Source organism: Ambystoma mexicanum, chromosome 3q (genome assembly GCF_040938575.1).
Source record: "Ambystoma mexicanum isolate Mex_15411 chromosome 3q, UKY_AmexF1_1, whole genome shotgun sequence".
NCBI classification, from domain to species: domain Eukaryota; kingdom Metazoa; phylum Chordata; class Amphibia; order Caudata; family Ambystomatidae; genus Ambystoma; species Ambystoma mexicanum.
In genome coordinates, this window is record NC_090926.1 from 27,162,943 (window position 1) to 27,175,944 (window position 13,002).

Consider the following 13,002-nt stretch of genomic DNA (forward strand, 5'->3'; position numbering starts at 1 on the left):
CGGGGGCATGAAAAGCGGGTGAGAGAAAATACAGGATGAAAGAGAGGGTGGATATTGGGGCAGTGGGAGAGATGAAGGGGGTTTAAAGGCACACTGGGTGAAGAAAACACAGGAAAAGAGAGGGAGATACTGAAGTGGAGCTGGAGGGAGAGCGAGGAAGTGCGAGCGATGGAGGCAGAGGGAGAGATGCAGGCGACTGAAGGGGTGGATGGGGAGGGGCTAGAAAGAGGGGACGGAGCGAGAGAGAAAGTTACTGAGCGGAGCTGGGGAAGAGGGGGGAGCGGGCGAGCGATGGACAGATAGAAAGAGAGAGAGGGGGCGGGCGGGCAGGAGGCAGGGAGGGAGAGGAAGAGGGGAGCGGGGACCAGGATGAGAGGGAGGGAGAAGACCAAGGAGAGCAGAGAGATGGGGAGCTGAGAGCTCGGAGCGGAGATGCTGCTTCCCTCTCCCTAAAAATAGCCCGTGGGGTTCGTGACTTTGACGCCCCAAGAACTGCCCCAGGGATGGACGATCCGCCCGTGGACTCCGGGTAAGAGCCCCCCCCCCCAGCGGCCACCTGTCACGACGCTTCCCCCCCACCCCATCCACCCCATCTGCTGCCCGGAACTTCCCTCAGATGCGACGATGCCCCCAATGTCCCTTCATCTGGCCCCAGTCTGCAAACTCACTCAACTTCCCCCCTAGAGGAGGACACCGAGGGGTACAAAGATCGCCCCATTATCCCACCTAACCGCCTCCCCCATGAAAAAGCGAGCACCTGCCGAATCCCCTAAAATCACGAAATCTGCCCCCCCTGAACTTACACACGCATGACTGCATTAACACCCAGGGATAGAAGTAGCACCTGCGATCACTCTGGATCTGCCCCCCCCCCCAAGAATGGACACCACCCAGACCCCTCACCACAACCCCTTTCCTCAATTTTGCTGCAGGGCTGGCGAGCATGAAAGGGGTGACATTAGCCACCGCCCACCCCCCGCCCGCCCCCCCGCACGCCATCCACCTTCCCCGCAGGGTCGGGGGAGCACCCGAGGGGTAGTTGTCAGCTGATCGCGCCCCCCCTCTCAACTTTTTCCCATGGACGTTTGAGCGCTCAGGGATACTTACTTTCAGCTCTCCCACCTGCTCATCAGCTCCCCCCCGAGCGATGAAAGAGCAGCCCCTCCAATTCCCTGCCAGAAACTGAAGACCCCCGCCCCGTCCCTCGCCCATGGGCTCCTGCGTACCCCGGAACTCTTCACCCAGAAATAGGAGACATACCCCCCACATAACACGCCCAGCTGTCCCTTATCTTATCTCCCCGGGGCCCCAACTCCTTCGCCGGGAGTGAGGGGCGGTCCCCGGGGAGAGCCTGAGCGGCCCCCCAACCACCCAACCCAGAATGGGGACCCACCTGTGGACACAGGCAAACCGCCCCCGCGCACCGCACCTTATTCCAGACCTTGCTCCCGAAGACTTCCCTTCACCCTCTCCAGGTGTTGCCCTCTTGCCCACAGGCGGTGCCCCTCCCACCCATCCTCGGTTCCCTCTATTTGCTTACAGAGGGGGGTGGGGGGGTGGAGGAGTACGAAAATACCACGCGTGGACGGGGCCATCTGTACTGAAACCACTTGCTCCGCGCTCGCTTCGCTTCTCTGCATCCCCGTGCTTGACTCACGAGCACGACGCCTCACCCTCACCCATGCACCCCGCCCCCCCTCCGCTTCTGACTATTTGCCCATCCAGTTGGGTACCGATTTTAGGGAGCGGCTGTCCATCCTTGAACAGCACGTCGCTGGTACTGAGGGGATGGGGGATGGGGGCTGGGGGCCACGGGATTGACCCCAGAGTGTCTCTGGAGAGCAGGACACCGGATGACGCTAACACATAGATATTGTTGCAGTGGGTGTGTGGCGGGCGGCTGCTGCATTTATGAAGCCCCCGGGATTTTTCCTGGCTTGTGATTGGTCAGGAGCCGTTCCACCTGTTTCAGGCACAACTTATTTCCAGGTTCAATATCATGCGTTTTCAGACACTAGATCACTTTTCTAAAGTGTTTCGGAAAGAAGTGGCGTCGGTGCGCCCCATTTCCCCTGCCCTCGTGACCCGAACATGCACAGCAGCAGGTTTCAGAGTGCAGTGTTATTGCCATGTTTAGTAAATCTATCCCGCATGCCAAGTCCATCTGACATGTCGTCCCTCCCACCGCCCGCGACCTTGGCAGCTCTATTGTGCCCGCCGGGCAATATCGACTTCCCTCCAGGTCAATGATGTGCCATATGCGTTATTGCTATGTAGTGTATAATCATAATATCACATTCTCATAGCGCCTCATGTCGGGTTCTTACTGAACTAAGCACTGCGATGACTGTTGTTAGTATTGCCCATTGTAATGGCACTTTATTCATGGGCCTTGGAAGGACACTCTTGGCAGTGCAGGTTGCTCTCAGATTCATGACACACACGCATTTGACATGTTGGCCGATTGTTATTGCACAGACACAAGTAGTTTACAAACAGTAATTCACACCCATGATGTATTACCGTCAAACATTTCCCTTAATGCACAGGCACGGTGTGCTTACGGCGGAGCCACATTTTAACCAATGCAACCTAGTCATTTTTCTGTGCCTGGCAATTATTAAGTCATCACAACACATCACACTATTAGCCGTGCTTGTAGCTATTTGCCCATTTATGTCGATTATTAACTGCACTTTACAAAGAAGGGCTGTCAAGCAATCTAACCAATTCGTTTGGTTCATTTATATTAGGGAGGAAATAGGCCACGAACTGCTAGATTCCCAAGCTGCCCGTTGACAGCTGAGCATTCCGATGCTGTCCATAGATAGCTGAGAATTCCGATGCTGTCCATAGATAGCTGAGCATTCTGATGCTGTCCATTGCTAGCTGAACATTCCAAGCTGCCCACATATAGCTGAGCATTCCGATGCTGTCCATTGATATATGAACATTCCAAGCTGCCCACATTGTTATATGAACATTCTGATGCTGTCCATTGCTAGCTGAACATTCCAAGCTGCCCATAGATAGCTGAGCATTCCGATGCTGTCCATTGATATATGAACATTCCAAGCTGCCCACATGGTTATATGAACATTCTGATGCTGTCCATTGATATCTGAACATTCCAAGCTGCCCATTGATAGCTGAGCATTCTGATGATGTCCATTGCTAGCTGAACATTCTAAGCTGTCCCCATTGATAGCTGAACATTCTAATGCTGTCCATTGATATCTGAACATTCCAAGCTTCTCATTGATATATGAACATACAGATGCTGTCCATTGATATCTGAACATTTCAAGCGGCTCATTGATATATGAACAGTCTGCTGTCCATTGATCATTGAACATTGAACCTCTTTGTCTGATGTACTCTGTAAAGTAACATTCTATGCTCTAATGTACTCTGTTAAGTAACATACTATATTCTAAAAATGTGTCACCCTGTAAAATTAACAAGTTATTTCATGGGTGGCTTCATTGTAACCGTCAATCAAGCCTCCTTTAGCCTTCTTACAGCGCCTCGATGCTCGTGGGCTGCTAGCGCGCTCTTCAAATCCAAATAAATAAATAAATAAACATTCCAATCTGCTCATTGATATATGAACATTCCAATGCTGTCCATTGATATCTGAACATTCCAAGCTACCCATAGATAGCTGAACATTCCGATGCTTCCCATTGATATATGAACATTCCAAGCTGCCCATAGATAGCTGAACATTCCGATGCTTCCCATTGATATATGAACATTCCAAGCTGCCCACATTGATAGCTGAGCATTCTGATGCTGTCCATTGAGATCTGAACATTCCAAGCTGCCCATAGATAGCTGAACATTCCGATGCTTCCCATTGATATATGAACATTCCAAGCTGCCCACATTGATAGCTGAACATTCTGATGCTGTCCATTGATATCTGAACATTCCAACCTGCCCACATTGATAGCTGAACATTCTGATGCTGTCCATTGATATATGAACATTCCAAGCTGCTCATTGATATATGAACATTCTGATGCTGTCCATTGATATCTGAACATTCCAAGCTGTCCATAGATAGCTGAGCATTCCGATGCTGTCCATTGATATCTGAACATTCCAAGCTGCTCATTGATATATGAACATTCTGATGCTGTCCATTGATATCTGAACATTCCAAGCTGCCCATTGATAGCTGAGCATTCCGATGCTCTCCATTGATATCTGAAGATTTCAAGCTGTCCATTGATGGCTGAACATTCCGATGCTGTCCATTGATATCTGAAGATTCTAAGCTGCTCATTGATAACCAAGCATTCCGATGCTGTCCATTAATATATGACCATTCCAAGCCGCCCATTGATAGCCGAACATTCTGATGCTGTTCATTGATATCAGAAGATTCCAAGCCGCCCATTGATAGCTGAACATTCTGATGCTGTCCATTGATATCTGAAGATTCCAAGCTGCCCATTGATGGCGGAACATTCAAATGCTGTCCATTGATATTTGAGGATTCCAAGCTGCCCATTGCTGGCTGAACATTTCGATGCTGTACATTGATATCTTGATTCCAAACTGCCCATTGATATATGAACATTCTGATGCTGTCCATTGATATCAGAGGATTCCAAGCTGCCCATTGCTGGCCGAACATTTTGATACTGTACATTGATATCTTGATTACAAGCTGCCCATTGATATCTGTACATTCTGATGCTGCCCATTGATATCAGAGGATATCAGAGGATTCCAAGCTGTCCATTGCTAGCTGAACATTCAGATCCTGTATTTTCACCCCACACAAACACAATCTAAATCACAATTGTTGTACATAAACAGGAAAAATACATAAATCAACAGACAATTAATCATGAAAAAGAACCAACAATTCACTGGCAGGGTATAATTCTTGATACAAATCTTGACATAGTGCAACCTATTGCCCAGTAACTTCCAAGCATGCCATTTTGGCAGAACGAAGCTGCCACTTTCTGGCTGTCAGTTAATGCTAGATCTTCTTTGGTTAACATAACCTGGTTGTAGAACAGCCTACTCGAGTTTCGGCTGTGGTGACTAGATCTACGTTTATGAGCCCAGCCTTCTTCACAGCCAAATTTACTGCTTGTGTGGTAGATGAACTACCTATATTAAAAAAAGAAATATAACAGTGGTGTAGATAAGCCCCTTTGAAAGTCCTTCAACTCACACAAATAAAGATACAGAGGGAATTTAGATAGTATCTGGTAAGATTCCAGGGTGGTCATATCAAAGGAACAGACCTTGTGGTGTCAGTAGCAGACCAGATACTGGCGGGGTGCCGAAAGTGGACAGGAAACCCCCTAGATGTGACAAGGACATAATCACATAAAAGGTGTGCATTAGGGACAATTGGCCAGCTCCATTCTTTGTTGAAATTGGCAAAAGCCATCAGGTTTAGAACTGACCCCGAAGGCAATCTTCCTCAAAATGGCGAGGAGGTCGAGTGTGGGTCCTACTCACCTCTCAGACAAATCTTTGATGCCACAATGTGCAGGGGGTGGCAGAGTACATGTTCCTCTATTGTAGACAGGGCCCATTACTTTGAGGATCTGGTGCAGGAAACTAGAAGAGAAAAAGAGACCAGGCATGGTCTGTATCAATCAAAATGTATAAAGACGGTCGCATGCCTATCCAAAAGGGGGCCTGCGAGGCCTTGTGGTGCGACACATATATAATTTAGTGTGCTGAGCAGTATAGACATTGAAGGAGAATGTGCCCCATTGTCTAGTTCCTGCAAGCATGACACGTGTAGAGCATGTAGCCGCCTAGGTCGCAATCAATCTCCTGCGGTCTAAACTTGACCGACTTGGTTCTATATTCAATGCGTACGACCTAACAATATAATGATAGGCATTTATAAAGTCGTGGGCATATTTAAAAACTGAGTGCCCAGGGCAGATGTCCTCCAGCATTTATACACTGTGGCTGCAACGTGGAGTGTGAAAACAACATAAAACGTGTCTTTATCTACTTTACACTACATTCAGAACTGGTAGCAGCCTGCTGCCCCCCGCACCTCATTGGCAGGGCTGCGACACTGCATTCCAATACTATCAATCGATAGCTGAACATTCCAAGCTGTCCATTGCTAGCTGAATATTCCGATGCTGTCCATTGATAGCATTACATTCCGATGCTGTCAATCGGTCCCTGTACATTCCAAGCTGTCCCTTGATAGCTGAACATTCCGATGCAGTCCATGCTGATCGCAGAAAATTCCAAGCTGTCCATTGAAAGCCGAACTTTCCAAGCTGTTCACTGATAGCCGAACATTCCAGTGCAGTCCACTGATATAAGAACATTCCAAGCTGTCCCTTGTTAGCTGAACATTCTGATGCTGTCCACTGATATAAGAACATTCCAAGCTGTCCATTGATAGCTGAACATTCTGATGCTGTTCATTGATAGCTGAACATTCCAAAGCTGTCAGTCGATAGCTGAACATTCCAAGCTGTCCATTGGTAGCTGAACATTCCAAGCTGCCCATTGCTAGCTGAACATTCCAATGCTGTCCATTGATAGCTGAACATTCCAGTGCTGTCAATGGATAGGTGAACATTCCAAGCTGCCCATTGGTAGCTGAACGCTCGAAGGTGTCCATTGATAGCTGAACATTGCAATGCTGTCCATAGGTAGCTGAACATTCCGAGCTGTCCATTGGTAGCTGAACGTTCGAAGCTGTCCATTGGTAGCTGAACGTTCGAAGCTGTCCATTGGTAGCTGAACATTCCAAGCTGTCCATTGGTAGCTGAACATTCCATTGGTAGCTGGACATTCCAAGCTGTCCATTGGTAGCTGAACGCTCGAAGCTGTCCATTGATAGCTGAACATTGCAATGCTGTCCATTGGTAGCTGAACATTCCGAGCTGTCCATTGGTAGCTGAACGTTCGAAGCTGTCCATTGGTAGCTGAACGTTCGAAGCTGTCCATTGGTAGCTGAACATTCCAAGCTGTCCATTGGTAGCTGAACATTCCAAGCTGTCCATTGGTAGCTGGACATTCCAAGCTGTCCATTGGTAGCTGAACATTCCAAGCTGTCCATTGGTAGCTGGACATTCCAAGCTGTCCATTGGTAGCTGAACGTCCGAAGCTGCCCATTTGTAGCTGAACATTGCATGGGGCAGCTGAGGCAGTGCACTACTAGGGCTGAGAAAACAAGGTCTTGCAAGGGCAGTTTAAAATGAGCAAAGTCGCGACTAAAAATCTACCTGTTAACTAAGATAAGCTAACTATAGTTCACCAAGTAGTATGCCACAGTGTTCAGATTCCCGCTTGCAATAAACATGTTCAGGTTTGAAAACATCACGTGTTTATTTTAATGGCATACCAAAGCACATCAAGCTGTGTAATTCAAAAATAAATGCTATTATACATAACAGTGCAACATAGTGTTGTCTCTGTGTGTGTGTGACGCGTATTAATATAACATACTGATATGATAGCGGCAGTATAGTTAAGGTGACATGACACGTCTCATTTCCCTCTGCAACTCATCGCCTCATCCATGAACATTAGAATCGACATGCCAGATCGGAAGACTCATGCCAAGTCCGGTGTAGTTTCATGCAGGCCTCCACGTGGAAGAGTAGTTGTGGACTGGAGCCTCCCTGTGTGCCCTGGATGCCCCACAGACCCACTGGGCACGAGCTTCCGGGGCCCTGCTTGCGTGCCCTGGATGCCCCACAGACCCACTGGGCACGGGCTTCCGGGGCCCTGCTTGCGTGCCCTGGATGCTCCACGGATCCACTGGGCACGGGCTTCCGGGGCCTTGCTTGCGTGCCCTGGATGCCCCACGGACCCACTGAGCACGAGCTTCCGGGGCCCTGTTTGCGTGCCCTGGATGCCCCACGGACCCACTGGGCACGAGCTTCCGGGGCCCTGCTTGCGTGCCCTGGATGCCCCACGGACCCACTGGGCACGAGCTTCCGGGGCCCTGCTTGCGTGCCCTGGATGCCCCACGGACCCACTGGGCACGGGCTTCCGGGGCCCTGCTTCCGTGCCCTGGATGCCCCACGGACCCACTGAGCACGGGCTTCCGGGGCCCTGCTTGCGTGCCCTGGATGCCCCACGGACCCACTGAGCACACGCTTCCGAGGCCCTGATTGCATGCCCTGGATCATTTAGGGGTCGCCAGAGGTCGCAACTGCAATCTCCTGGGCTGTGGTCAGCACCATGTGGCTCTTTACTTTTGGAGTGGCTGGGTTTCTTGTTCAGGCCCATTAAAAAAAGAAGATAAATAAGAACAGGAGTGCCACAAGTCTAACACTTTCAGCACTGACCCTAAATATGAACGAATAGGAATACCAAATAATGTGTCTTTATGGAATTCTATACAATAATTGCTAGACTCATTAAAGGTTTATTTCAGGTACACTTCAGGGGACGAGTCACTGATTTAGTCAGTTCTTACGCCTTTCATCCTGCTGAGGTCGATAAATGAGTGCCAACACAGGTTGGGTGATATTGGGTGTATATTTTTTCTGTATAAAGCGCTTAAGCGTAATATAATAACATCATTAGGTCATGGACATCTGCTTGCATTCACAGTAATTTGGTAATATGGGCCTATACACACTGATATTAATCATACATATGGTGATCCATTCTTGTATGAAATGCACATCACATTATAGTGATATCGTAACCATACTTTTCCTGTTTTGTCAACGGGTGAAAGGTTGTGTTCCATTGCTTCCTGCAATGTCACTTCGGGGTGGGGTCAAATGACATCACGTCCTGTGATGTCATCAGGGGGTCGGAGGTCGTGTGATGTCACTTCCGCTACCCCTGGCATTTTGGTGAAATGACGTCCCTGCCTGGATGCCCCACAGACCCACTGAGCAAGGGCTTCCGGGGCCCCACAGACCCGACTGGATTCCGGGGCTCATCTTCTGAAACGGTCTGCTTCGATTGTCCTGTCCTAGCCCTCCCCTATAACTGGTGTACGCCGCACAAATGGCAGAAATGCCATCAGCCACACATCAGATTCTCACTTTGTAAGAAGGTATATAACCCTATATCCGCTCATGTGCAGTAAGCTAGTTATAGAAATCATATGACGTATGCTCATAGCAGCCCACAGGATGACCCCCAACAACACGCTCAGAATAGCACAGCTGTAATGACATCTTCCTTAATTGCCGTAGAACATGGCCACTGCTTACACGCCCACGCTATGATCACTAACGCTACGCCCAGAACCCTACACTCACACTACTACACCCAGAACACTATGCTTGGAAAACCATGCACGCAATAATACACTCGTATTAATACCCTCAGAACATTACGCTGCCACTTGGAACATTACACTCGGCACAAGCAACATAACACGTTTAAATTACAATACACCACAAAAGCTCGCGACAACAGGCGCTGCATACAAGCCCACACCATGAGGAACTACAGCAATCTCCGAGTAACGTGCGTGGCAAAACGTGCACAACACATCTTGCCACAACACCCTACACAACACACTGGCCATGCAAGCTCCCGCCTGGCGCGCAACAATACGCTCGGAATGACTTAGTAGAATCCAGCACAAGAGCCATAGACAACAGGTGCTACACACAAGCGCACACCATGAGCATACGACCTCAATACCATCATATAAATACGCACGGGAGAACACACTTGTAGCACAGTAGTCATTGAGCGCAAGCAGCCACACATTGCACCAAACAGTGTTTTCATATAACAGAGAGCACAATAGCCCTAGAAACCCGCCACAAACTACGCAGACATGGGATGCTTGCCTAACGTCCGGAGTGACCAATGCGCGTGTTGCAAACGAGGCACGCCCACAAAAACACACGGCCTCACCACCAATAACCCGCATGGAAGATACTGAGGACGACGGACAGCAATGGGCAGGGAGACCACGCGCCGCATGACAGACAGCACAATAGCCACAAACAACACACACTATTGTGTTGGAATCCAAGGGTGCTCTCTGGGCTTGGTAACAGGCACACTTACTATCCAGAAAGAGCCTCCAAGCACACCTGTTCCCCCACACATAACCCTGCCCCCTCCACTGCCATCACGTGTCTATCCTAATCTTCCCATCCTTTCCTGAAAACAGTTTCTAACTTATTTTTCCAACTCCCACCTTTTCAAACAGGGCAAACATCCTTCCACATGGAGACACTCACCATAAACAGCAACGGCTGATGGATGGGATGCTTTCAATTACCATCGTTGTCAAGCTCTCAGGGTATTTGTAAGAGACGTTAATATTTCGAGTGTAATGTGTTGGCGTTGAGGCGAAACCTGTGGAAGACATCCGCAGTAGGCCCTTTCTGATGGGACGTGATTCTAATTGTGCAGCGAGTGCACGTAATGGCGGCCACCGTGCACTGTATATCGCGCCGAGTTTCAGATAAGTGTGGAAAGGGCAATTCTATAAGGCATTCACTGGATGAAGTATTTAGAATGAAATGCGGTGCGCTATGTGACTACTGGGTTATAATACAGGGTGTTTTGTGTTTCCAAAACAAACTAAATATATTATATGATGACAGCAGGCCCTGCTTTCCCCCTTTGATCCAGTGTAGGAGTTTGTTCCTGCGTTTCTGGCAGTGGCAGGGCACTGGCCTTGGGTAAGCAACCTGTGAGCTCCCGAAATGTTGGACTACAGCTCCCATCAGCCCTACACACTATGGTGATGGCTAATGGTGGGTGTCACCGGCCAAAACAACAGGTGAACGGCAGGTTGCCTACCCCTGTGTCCTTTGGGGTATTGCCAAAACTCTACTTACTCCCAGTCCTTCAGGCACTTGAAGAGTCCTCATTGGCTCCTGCCCGGGCCATATTGTCTTCATAATGAATAGAATTGACTGGCGGAAGGGCGTAGCAAGGAGTTCGTAGAATTTGATCCAATTTATTTTAACAGATGTTGCCGCAAATATATGTCGGAGTGGGTTTAGGTGGCTAAATAATGTAGTGGGTTTATGGGATGGGGTATCCCCCCCACATATATTTGTGGCAAAATCTAACACAAACAAAAAAATCGAATTCGATCGAATCGTTTCGACAAAATCACTTAGAAGCAGGTGGAGTAGAGGGACTAGCGAGCGAGGAGCTGCCTGTAATATGTTCAATATGAGCGACCCTTCCACCAGAGGAAGCTTTAGTAGCTCTTTGTGCTGCGCCATTGAAGGCGTAGCTACGAAGAAGTCACACTCATGTCGCACTCACCAGGGGCTCGCAATTGTAGATGCCTCCTCAGAGGCGGCCTGCAGTCACTACTATTTCAATTTGCCCCACGCCATGCCCAGGGATCGCCGATGCCTCCCCTCGTCCCCCTTTTTCTTGGATCCGCGGATAATGCACTGACGATCCGGCTCAGGTAGGACTCACCTACTCGCTCGATTCCAGGAACATTTTGCTCATGACTTTCTGCAGGTCTTCCGAGGGGTCTCTGAGGACTCTTTTGAAAAAAGGGAACATACCCATGACCCCAAGCAAAGGGATTTTTAACCTGTGCTTAAGAAGCCATCGCTTGAAACTGCTTGTCTCTGAGCGCGCTTGACACGCATTCATTCATTACCAAACAGCCAACATGCATCCCAGTGGCAAGTGGTTGAATGACAAGTGGTTAGAAATTATTTGTTCAGGAGATGAAACCTAACTGCAGTTCCTTGGTATCCGGCACAACGATGGAGTGCGGCTTTCGTCACCATCGACAGCACCTTGTTGGCTTGCGTGGGCTAATGCCAGCCAAGGACTAGATTGAAGCTCTGGTCTGTCCCGGCTCTACACTTCTACATGGCTTCACCTTCAGAGAGTGCTTTTCGGGAAATCATTTCCTGATGGACTGCACCACATGAGGCTGGGCAAGTTCTCCGCAATGGTGTTGGGGTGGGACTCCATTGGCCCACACTGTTGTTTCCTTTGGCAAACCCGCATCATCTTCACCACACTTACACGTACATCTACACAGCATACGCATCACGGCTGTTAGCCTTAATTGGTATTCTGGTTTGAACCATCGCTTCCTACTGGACCAAGCTCTCTCCCATTTTGCTCCAACCTTCCTCACTACGCAAGCGAAATCTCACATATGACAGGCCTCATCGGCAGTCCTAAGATGTCTCTTGCTCTGCCAGTGGACATAGTTGGCAAAGCATTCTCTGTGTCATCTGTTCATTTGCTGCATCTGAAGGACACAGTCATAGTTTTGGGTGCTGGTGCGCTCTCAACAGGACTATTGCAACAACGCATGCCATGCACCGACATCTATATTCACCTCAGGACATGCAGTGAAAAACACAGTATTCCGCGTAACCCTAGAACAGGACACATTTGGCCCTGTATTCTGCATCGTGGCTCCCTATAAATCGAAGAGCTCAGTTTAAGGTTCTCAGGTGGGTGTACAGTGTTCTCCATCGTCACATACGTTCTCCCTCAATGCACTTCTGTCAAAATCACATATACAGTGACTCGGTAAATTGCTCCATTAACAGAAGGTCAGCAAATAAGCCTGTTGACCAAGGCCGAGTAGATCTGTCTGCTCCATAGAGCAATGGTCATCAGTCCATGGACCAATGGCCAGTATATCACTCTGTGGATTGATGCAAGTAGACCTCTGCATTCCATTGCCCAATGCCCAGTAGATGGCATTGTGTAATAATGCCTGTAGAACCTTCCGTTCTATGGACCAGTGGACAGTAGATATCTCATTCCACTGAATATTTCACAGCAGAGGGCTCAACGCTATCAGGCAATGCTTAGTAGATCATTCAATGAAGGAATGAGCAGAAGATCATTTTATTGACTGATATCCCTAAGGACACCTTGTGAACCAATGCCATGTACATCACGCCAGGGAGCAAAAAACCCTAGATCATGCTAATTGCCCCACAGACCACGATGTAAAAAATGCATATTACATTGCTCCATGTATCTACATCAGTCTGTTGACCAATGCCCTGTAAATAACCCTTTGGGCTAAATGCCCAGTAGAAGGCT

The 13,002-nt window shown here is 48.8% G+C and overlaps 1 protein-coding gene across 1 annotated transcript in view; it reads left to right on the plus strand.

The window, feature by feature from the left end:
- Positions 1-349: 349 nt before the first annotated feature.
- Positions 350-13,002, plus strand: part of KCNJ4 (potassium inwardly rectifying channel subfamily J member 4) — a 353,446-nt gene continuing 340,793 nt past the window's right edge. Inside the window, exon 1 of the mRNA XM_069652975.1 lies at positions 350-529. The gene's annotated coding sequence lies outside the window, so the exon portion shown is untranslated. The remainder of the gene's footprint in view (positions 530-13,002) is intronic.